Source organism: Lissotriton vulgaris, chromosome 1_1, assembly GCF_964263255.1.
Source record: "Lissotriton vulgaris chromosome 1_1, aLisVul1.2, whole genome shotgun sequence".
NCBI lineage: Eukaryota > Metazoa > Chordata > Amphibia > Caudata > Salamandridae > Lissotriton > Lissotriton vulgaris.
In genome coordinates, this window is record NC_141685.1 from 251,814,833 (window position 1) to 251,824,476 (window position 9,644).

Consider the following 9,644-nt stretch of genomic DNA (forward strand, 5'->3'; position numbering starts at 1 on the left):
GATACCCAGCTGTTGATCACCATTGGCCCAGATACCGTGGATACTAAATTAAGATTTCAAAATTGGATGGTCGAGATAGACAACTAGATGACCCACAACTTTTTAAAACTTAACGCCAGCAAAACGGAAATCGTGCTTTTTGGAGCAGCCGACAAATTCTGGACAGATGACTGGTGGCCATCCACTCTTGGACCCTGCCCGCCCCCAGACCCTCGGTTAGGAACCTGGGGGTGATAATCGATAATAGACTATTCATGACGGAGCATGTCAACAAAATATCCCAGACTTGTTTTGGCCTTTGTCTGGCTTCCCCTTACGTCCCGCATGCCCCTAGTAAAAGGCCTCATTATTAGTCACATTGAATATGGGAATGCCCTTCTTACCTCAATAAATGAAAACCTTTTGACTAAGCTACAGGTATTGCAGAACACCGCAGCCAGACTGGTGTTGGACCTCCCTCCCCGCACCCCATCTGTTCCTTCACTTAAGACCTTGCACTGGCTTCCCATTAGGAAACGTATTCAATTTTAAAGTATGCTGCTCAGTCCATAAGACCATTCATGGACAAGGACCAGTTTACCTGGTAAGAAAGCTCCAACCCCACTTACCCACCAGAGCCCTTAGGTCCGCCTGCAAGCAGCTCTTAAAGGTCCCTAAAGTGTGTACAGTGAGAAACGGCGATAGGTCCTTTAGCAAATCAGCTCCCGATACCTGGAATTCTCTGCCCTTATCAATCAGGACCCAATCCAACTATCTTAGGTTTCATAAAATCCTGAAAACCTGGCTCTTTTAGTTAGTTTCTATCTCATCTTATTCTTAATCTGCCCCTCGTTCTCTGTCTGATGTTCTGTGTTTAGTGCTAGCACTCTGAGACCTTCGGGTGATTTATGCGCTATACAAAAGCAATTTACAATTATAATTACAATTACACATGCGCACTGCTGCTTCCCGTCTGCACTTAGTGCGTTATAACTGTCAGCTGCCGCAGGGCCCATCACCAGCCCCACCCCCTTCAGTGACCTTGGGCGTGCCGTGGGCCGATGGCTAATTTCATTTTCCTAGCAGTGTCACTATGCGTGCGTACCTCAGCATGAGTTTTTATTAATGTGATGGCGGCAGGCGACGGCATTAGTGGGGCAACACCCCAGCGCCCCTATGGACACACCACCACTGGATGCAATACCAGTACAGAGGCGAATGCTATCCACAGGATTAATTGCGGTGTGGCCAGGGTCCAGCATTTCTGTGGGCTCTTTCTTGATTTGTGTACAGCAAAGTTGGTGTGAAGCCATCTTGTGTGTTCCTGTGTTCATAGTCACATGGGTGCAGTAGAATGTGTGCACTTGAGCAGTCATACAGTGTGAATGTCATTGTTACTAGTGTTGATGTATGTGTGCCCCTGCAATGAGCACACATGCATGCCAGGTATGAGTGCTGGTTTGTTGAAATTGTCAGCCATGTGCTTCAGATAGTGGGCACATGTAGGGGTTGTAGATTGAGCACTGTGCAGTGTGTTTGTGTGTCCTTGCACTCCTGGGGGACACCTACTTGTTGTTACTGCCAGTTGTGAGTGTGCAGAGTGTGTGACTGCAAAGTCTGTGTTGTGTTTTGTTGATGAGCCATGTGTCTTGTTTCTGTTTGTGCTCCCTGTGCAGACCTGCTCAGCCACACTGACATTATTTGTGAGGTTTCTCATGCATTGCTGTCACTTGGCCCATTTTTGGCTCTAGTATGGTATGTGGACTGAGGAGTCATACCTTCCCCTATAGGTGCTTCTGATGCCTACACATTGTGAGCTACTCTTCTATGTGTTTGTGGACTGTACACTCCTCACCTGTCCACTACTGATGTACACACCAATTAAGTCTCATATCTTCCACTCCATGCCTTGCCAGTGTGTGAGCCTCCCCACCACTTCATTGTGTAACACTATACTCTGTGAGGATGATCTGTGTACACGACCAATGTGCCACTCAGGGCGGTTACACAATTATTTTCTTGTTATTTTCTTCTACTAGTTTGCAGTCATGGTTGGTCAAGTGCAGTGCATATGTTTGAGCAGCACAGTCCTCAAGTCATGTTGTTTGAATCTGGGTTTCCCTGAGTTGTGCATCTGTGGGTGAAGGCTAAGCTGTATGTGTGTTTGCTGAGGTACTGCTGCCCTTCCTGAGTGTGATATTATCTGTGTACATTGATGATTTGTGTTGTGGGAGTTCATGGTGGAGCACTCAGATATGTGTGCTACTGGTTTTGTAGTTGTGCACACACAGCTTGTGCATGCAGTGCTGTCAGTGTATATTGACTTGTACTTGCTTGGTGTGTATCCCCCTGATGTCCAGCTGAGTTTGCTATGTGGTGGATTTGTATGTCCATCTGTTGTGTTTTTAATGTGGATGTATGCAGTGTTTGGCCTGTGTTGGATCTTTCTAATGACAGGTGCAATGTTTGTGTAATGTGCTATTAGCATGACATTGTGTGTGAGTAGTTTGTGCATTGTGATACATTCATGCACAGAGGTCACTGTGGTTGAGTTTCCCACACAGTGCCTCCCATGTTTGATTTGAGGGCCTAAGGGTGGTGTGAAATGTTCCTCCTCTTGCGTGTGATGTACACATGCTATGTGGCTTGCTCCATAGCTTTTCAGCACTGTCCACTTCACCTTGGCTAGCACATGTTTTGGCCTCCATTGCTGCTGACTTATGGTATGTGTATGTGGCAGAGTGTCAGTGTGGGGTCCTTCTGATGGACTTGACAGGCAGTGTGAACATTTCAGTGGTTGTTCATATGCAGTGCAAGTCTTCATTTCTTAATTATACTCAGTTTGATTCACATGAGTGGAAGGTAGGTGTGAGGAGGAGTGTTGTCCAGTTCCAGACCTTCTGAGCAGGGTGTTCATCTTTACTCCCACCTTCCCAGTCAATCTACCTTGCCCGTTGATGTGTGAGGTGTGGAGTATAGCCACACCTGGCTGGTAAATTATGCAAGGGGGGAGGACACAGGAGGAGCACACAGCATGTGCCCAAACGGATATGGGAAGCGTACTGTGGGTAGGGAGAAACTGGAGCCCCATGATTCTGGCTAGAATGCCCATGCCTAATACACTGTTTGCAAGTTTTCCAGGGTCTTCACAGTTGTGGTGACTTGCCCGGGACATTGCAGTGATTTCGCGGTTGATGGATTACCGGGATGCGGAGGTAGTCGGAGTTTCTTTGTGCTATACATATACATACATGTATATATAGATACATAAATATATATATATTCACTGAAAAAAACCATAGGTTATAGACCATATATAGTTAGGAATTAGCATTTACAAAACCTTATTTTACTCACACAAAACCATTGAAATTCGCATATATAGTTAGTTGCACTAACTATATATTGCGCACCCGCAATCCACTGCTGATCATGTCACATATTACATCATTCATGACATGGTCAGTGACATCACTGATAACATCACTGATGACATCACTGATGACATCTCAAATGACATCACTGATGACATCACTGATGACATCTCAAATGACATCCCTGATGACATCACTGATGACATCTCATTTGACATTACTGACCACATCACTGATGACATCATTCATGTGATAATACGATGAACCTCTTCAGACTCTAATATAACCTTAGATACACTCAGTGTAAACAGACACTCACAGACTGTCACTCATCCATGGAGTTACTCACACACCTAGTCAGTCATGCAAAGAATCAATCACACCTCCATTTCCTCAACTATACAGTTATACACACCTTACTTATTCAAACATATACTAACACATATTTACTCTCTTATACAATCCCTGATACAAGTTCACAATGATCCATACAGCCACTCACACATTCACTGGCTCTTATGCACAGTTATTTATATATGTCAACTCTCACATGTACTGTGTTTTACATATGTACTTACTTTGACATGTAGCACTGAGATATCCATTCACTCACCAATACACTCATGCACACAGTCAACCGCCCATACAGCTGTTTCCACATGCACTTTTGAACCCATACATCTAGTGAATCAACTGCTCACACATCTATGCACAGAGTCATACACCTCCCAGCCACCCACACACACACTCAGTCTCCCATACAAATACTTGGGCAACCAATCGATAACCCATATAGTTACTCATATAGCTACTGATCAACAGATGCAGCAGTTTACAGAACAACAGACATAATGATACACAAATTACAACAGTTTAGTCACTAACCCATGCACTCAGTGAGACACATTTAATCACTCACTCATACAGTCAGTCATGCACCTACTAAATCCTTCATCCAGACACTTATACATCCACTCATTCTTCAATATGTAAGACATATTTTAACTTTACAGAAACATACAGTCACTGGATGTTGTCATCAGTGATGTCATCAGTGATGTCATTTGAGATGTCATCAGTGATGTCATCAGTGATGTCACTGACCATGTCATGAATGATGTAATATGTGACATGATCCGCAGTGGATTGCGGGTGCGCGATATATAGTTAGTGCAACTAACTATATATGCGAATTTCAATGGTTTTGTGTGAGTAAAATAAGGTTTTGTAAATGCTAATTCCTAACTATATATGGTCTATAACCTATGGTTTTTTCAGTGAATTTTCAAGGTTTTGTAAATGCTAATTCTTAACTATATATGGTCTATAACCTATGGTTTTTTCAGTGAATTTCAATGGTTTTTTAATAGCAAATATCAAAAGCTCTAAAATGTATTCTTTTAAAGGAAAAATATATTTTATATGTATTTAATATACATTTTTTATGTATATAAATGTTTTGAGGGAACAAATTTATCAACTATCATGCTGAAGAAGAGTGTGGGGAAAAAAAAACAAAGAGGAGGACTAAGAGGAAAGAACAATCAGTTCAAAAATACAATTGCTTTAAAGCATGAAGTGCTTTTCCACACATTTACATTTAAATAACTCATATTAGAACATACAAAATATCTACAGAGGAGACGGTGTACATTGAATTTTAGACTCTTCATTGGTACCTACATGTTGGTACTTACATCACCCACACAACACAACAGCTCTATTCAGAGCTACCCTACCTCAAAGCACTCTAAAATATAATTTTACTATTTCCCTTGGTTTTCCCCTTGTTACGCTTTCCGGAACGCTACCTGGTGCGCGGACCGGGCGCTAACCGCGCGAAAATTTGAAAAAAAAGGTGGTTTTTTTTACATATATGGGCCTCCTCAGCCACCCTCAGAAAACCTAGGGGGTCAGGATATGTCTCCCGTGCCCCCTTATACCCATTCCCAACATTGTTTATCCTCCATCTTGTGACTAAATTTGTCCGAAACACAAGATGGCGGACTCCCATTACGCTACCGGTGAGCTACCCGGTTCGCGTACCGGGTAACGCTTCCACCGCGAAAAATCGAAAAAAAATGTATTTTATTTTTTTTCCCCGCGGGGCCCTTTAATAGCCCCCACATCAATCCTAGGGGGTCAGGAAGGGTCTACCTTGCCCCTTTCATTCATTTCCTCCTTCGTTTATTTCCACCTCTTGTCTTTCGATCCTACCGAGAGACAAGATGGCGGCCGCTCCGGACTGTTTAGAATGTTGAGAGTCACCGGAGAGCCAATCCGCTTCTCCTCGCGAAGTTCCGTTACGCGTCTGGTACGCGAACCGGGGCGCTAACCGGGACGCTGTCACAGATATATATATATTTTTTAAAGTTAATTTCTCAAAATCCACTGGAGCACATATCTTGAGACCTAGCAAAGGCACATCGGGCAAACAGTCTCTACAATTTTGCCAAGTTTCATAGAAATCCATTCAGCCGTTCAAGCTAAAAGTGAGTCTAACTGCAAATTAAATGTTTTAAGTGTTAACACTTTATTCCAATCAAGATGACTTCAGGTGTGCCATACTTTTGTCATAAGTAAGACTGTTAGCGCTCTAGTTGTTCTTTAGAACACTCTGGGACATTCTGTTACTGGGCTATAGTTGGGCTACATCTGGCTGATATTTGGGCTACATTTGTTTTTTTTTGTCTCTGGTGGCCATCTTTAGGCTACATTGGGCTACATTGGGCTACATTTCGGCTCTAACATATATATAGCCCAATGTAGCACAATATATTTTTTTCAAAGTTAATTTTCGTAAAAACCACTGGAGCATATATCTTGAGACATAGCAAAGGCACATCGGGCTACCAGTCCCTACAATTTTGCCAAGTTTTGTGGAAATCCATTCAGCCGTTCGAGCTAAAAGTGAGTCCAACCGCCCTATGGAAAACTCAATGTTAAAAAGACGTTTTGGGACCCCCCTTTTTTCTCGGCCCCCGCTTGATGAAACCCCCTAAACTTTCAGGGGACGCTCAGAAACAAAATGTGCCATTTTCCTGAAAATTTCAGCCAATTCCCTCCATCAACGCCAAAGGTATTCAACATAGAATTGTCAGAAATCCCTATTCAAAAAAATCCTAACTATAAATATGTGTGCGTATATATATATATATATATATATATATATATATATATATATATATATATATATATATGTATGTATCTGTATCTATATCTATATCTATATCTATATCTATATCTATATCTATATCTATATCTATATCTATATCTATATCTATATCTATATCTATACATATATATATTGCTGCACGCTCTCTCGCATCCAAGGAAGCAGACGGCACTCAAAAAAAAAACAAAAAAAAACATATATATATATATATATCTATATATATATATATAGATATATATATATATATATATATCCTCCACAAAAGCCTCCAAGCTTTTAGAAACGCACTCCATGAGTAAGAGTTCAACAGAACCTTTTATTTCCAGAGGCAGCAAATCACAACTTTATTGATTCCAGTCCCTGACGCGTTTCGATGCCACAGGCATCTTAATCATAGGGCGGGTCCTTTTGGAATGTCAGGTGACGGACTGCTGCTCATTTCCCTATCACATGCATTCTCCAGTGAAGTGCATGCTAGTTGCAGTAGTCCCGATTCTTTCCCTTCGGCAGGTACAATGTGGCGCAGGGTTTTAAAAAGTGACCCATCTACCTAGATGCGTCACTTTTTAAATATAGCGCAACGAGGCGCATTTTTTTACACCGCTGGTGCGTCACAAAAAGTGACGCACAGGCGGCGCAAAACTTTTGCAAGGCCTTCATAAATAAGGCCCAGGATTTTCCCCGTGCTTCGCTCCCCGGTGCGCTTCCCGGTGCGCTTCCCGGTGCGCGTACCGGGCGCTCCCCCCGCGCAAATCGAAAAAAAATATTTTTTTTAAATGCCCCGCGGGACCCTATTTTAGCCCCCACATCAAACCTAGGGGGTCAGGAGGGGGTCTACCCTGCCCCCTTATAGCCATTTCTCCCTTTTTTTAGGTCTCGCCTGTCGATGCGCATGCGCATCGAGCAAGCAAGACTATGGGGCCTTATCCACTCTTTATCCAACTTGCAAGGAATCGTGGCGATTCCTTGCAGTGCCCGTGACTTTTAAGCTCAATGCGCATGCGCATTGAGCTTAAAAGCGCGTGCACATGCCCCCAGCCGCCTGCCTTGCCTACTCTCCCCCCCCCTCACTTCTTGATTGCACGGCCGCTAGGCCGTGCCTCCCCTACTCTCCTCCTCCTACTCTCCTCCCCTCGCCGTCTGTTCCCGCACTCCTCCCATACCCCCGCTCCGCCCCCTCCCCTGCCTGCCACGTCGCGTCGCATTTCTCCTCCCCCCTCCCCACAGCTCCCCTACTCTCCTCCTCCTACTCTCCTCCCCTCGCCGTCTGTTCCCGCACTCCTCCCACACCCCCGCTCCGCCCCCTCCCTGCCTGCCATGTCGCGTCGCATTTCTCCTCCCCCCTCCCCACAGCTCCCCTACTCTCCTCCTCCTACTCTCCTCCCCTCGTTCTGAGGTTCCCGATGACCAGGGTGAAAGTCGCCAGTTGAAAGTGTGTCTGGGTGTGTTTCTTACTGGCTTCGGGGATGGAGAGCGTGGACATGGTTTGGGCTCAACATGTGAGAGGATCTCTGCTTTGTCTGCTTAGCAGTCCACGTATGTGCTCCCCAAGTTACCAAGCACCCATTCGTCCCTGATTGTGGCGACGGCCGTGTCTGATGAAAGGAAACCCCACTAATAAGCGGTTTTGGGAGGCCACCGAGGGAATGACTGACCCACATGCTGCTGTTTCTGTAGCTTTCACCCTTTGCTTCCTCTTAGCGGGTGCCACGGATCCTGTAGTACCTGCTGAAGCGGTTCCACGCTCGGCCTTGGATTTGTAGGTGTAAACGTGTCCCAATGCCTAGGAGGAAAGAGCTATGCTCCGTTGTGACAGGTGTTATAGAGCCTCGCAGCTCTCGTGTACATGTCACAACGAAGGAGACTTACGTGGCTAAAAAGAATCTTGAATGCAGCTGAACCCTTTTTAACTTCAATAAACGGCAGAGTGACAAGTCCCATGTACTCCAGCCAATCACATGCGTTAGCTGGGCCGAGGGTCTCGCCTCTTTAGGGACCTCTGGCACGTGCCCCTCAAGAGGTTATAACCAGAGCACTGTGGACCCATTGCCAGTTCAGACCCTCCTCAGAGTCCACAATGTTCTTCAATCGGACACTTTTACAAGTTTATGCTTCGGCTTCCATCTTCTGTAGTAAGCCTATTTAAATCCACCACAGTTATATACCAGTCAGTACGAGATATGAACACATTAGAAAAGGGGAGGTTCAAATCACTGATATACATCATTGTTTGCACACCTCAGGCGAAGACAATACGCGCTTACAAATAGCCTGTGTTCAGGAGGTCAGTCCCTGCCTTGACTTATTTATTTGATTTGAGAATCTCCCCAAAAAACGAGTTTCTTGGCCTTCAGAAAGGTGTCTTATCTGGGACTGTAAAAGCCCGGTCGCACCTGCTTAACAGGCTTGAGCACTCGCCACTTCCATAGAAACTGCTGATGCCGACATGCTTTTCCGCCAAGTGCACTCAGCGGTTTGCCCAGGGTCAGGAGAAGCAGCAGCTGTTGGGACCCTGCTGCTTTCACACCCTCTCCCCGCTCCGCCCCCTCCCCTGCCCGCCGTGTCGCATTTCTCCTCCCCCCTCCCCTTCTCTGCCTGTTTCAGCCTTCTTTCCTTTCCGTCCATTTCGCTTCCTCGCTCTTTATTTTCCCTCTGCTCTTTCCTTTATTCTGCATTTCTCCTCCCCCCTCCCCTTCTGTGCCTGTTTCAGCCTTCTTTCCTTTCCGTCCATTTCTCTTCCTCGCTCTTTATTTTCCCTCTGCTCTTTCCTTTATTCTTTTTCTCTTTCCTTTCAGATTCCGTTTCTTTCCTTCCCCAGTTTGTTTCTTTTTTCCTGTTCCATTTTAAACCTATTTAACAATTCTTCCCTTACTCATCGTTTGTTCGATCCGTGTGACTTTGCCGACTTACACCTCCCCTCCCTACTTTCTGCCCTGGCCCCTCCCCCTCTCCTTGAGGTGAGCTCGGCATCACCCTCGCTCATAGCCTCGAATCCATCACCCTGCTTCCAGTATGCACACCCCGAGCACGTCCTCGAAACACATTTCCATTCTGTCCATTCCTATGCATCATTCATTTATCACGCAGACACCTCTCAGATCTGTTTCAAAGCCAAA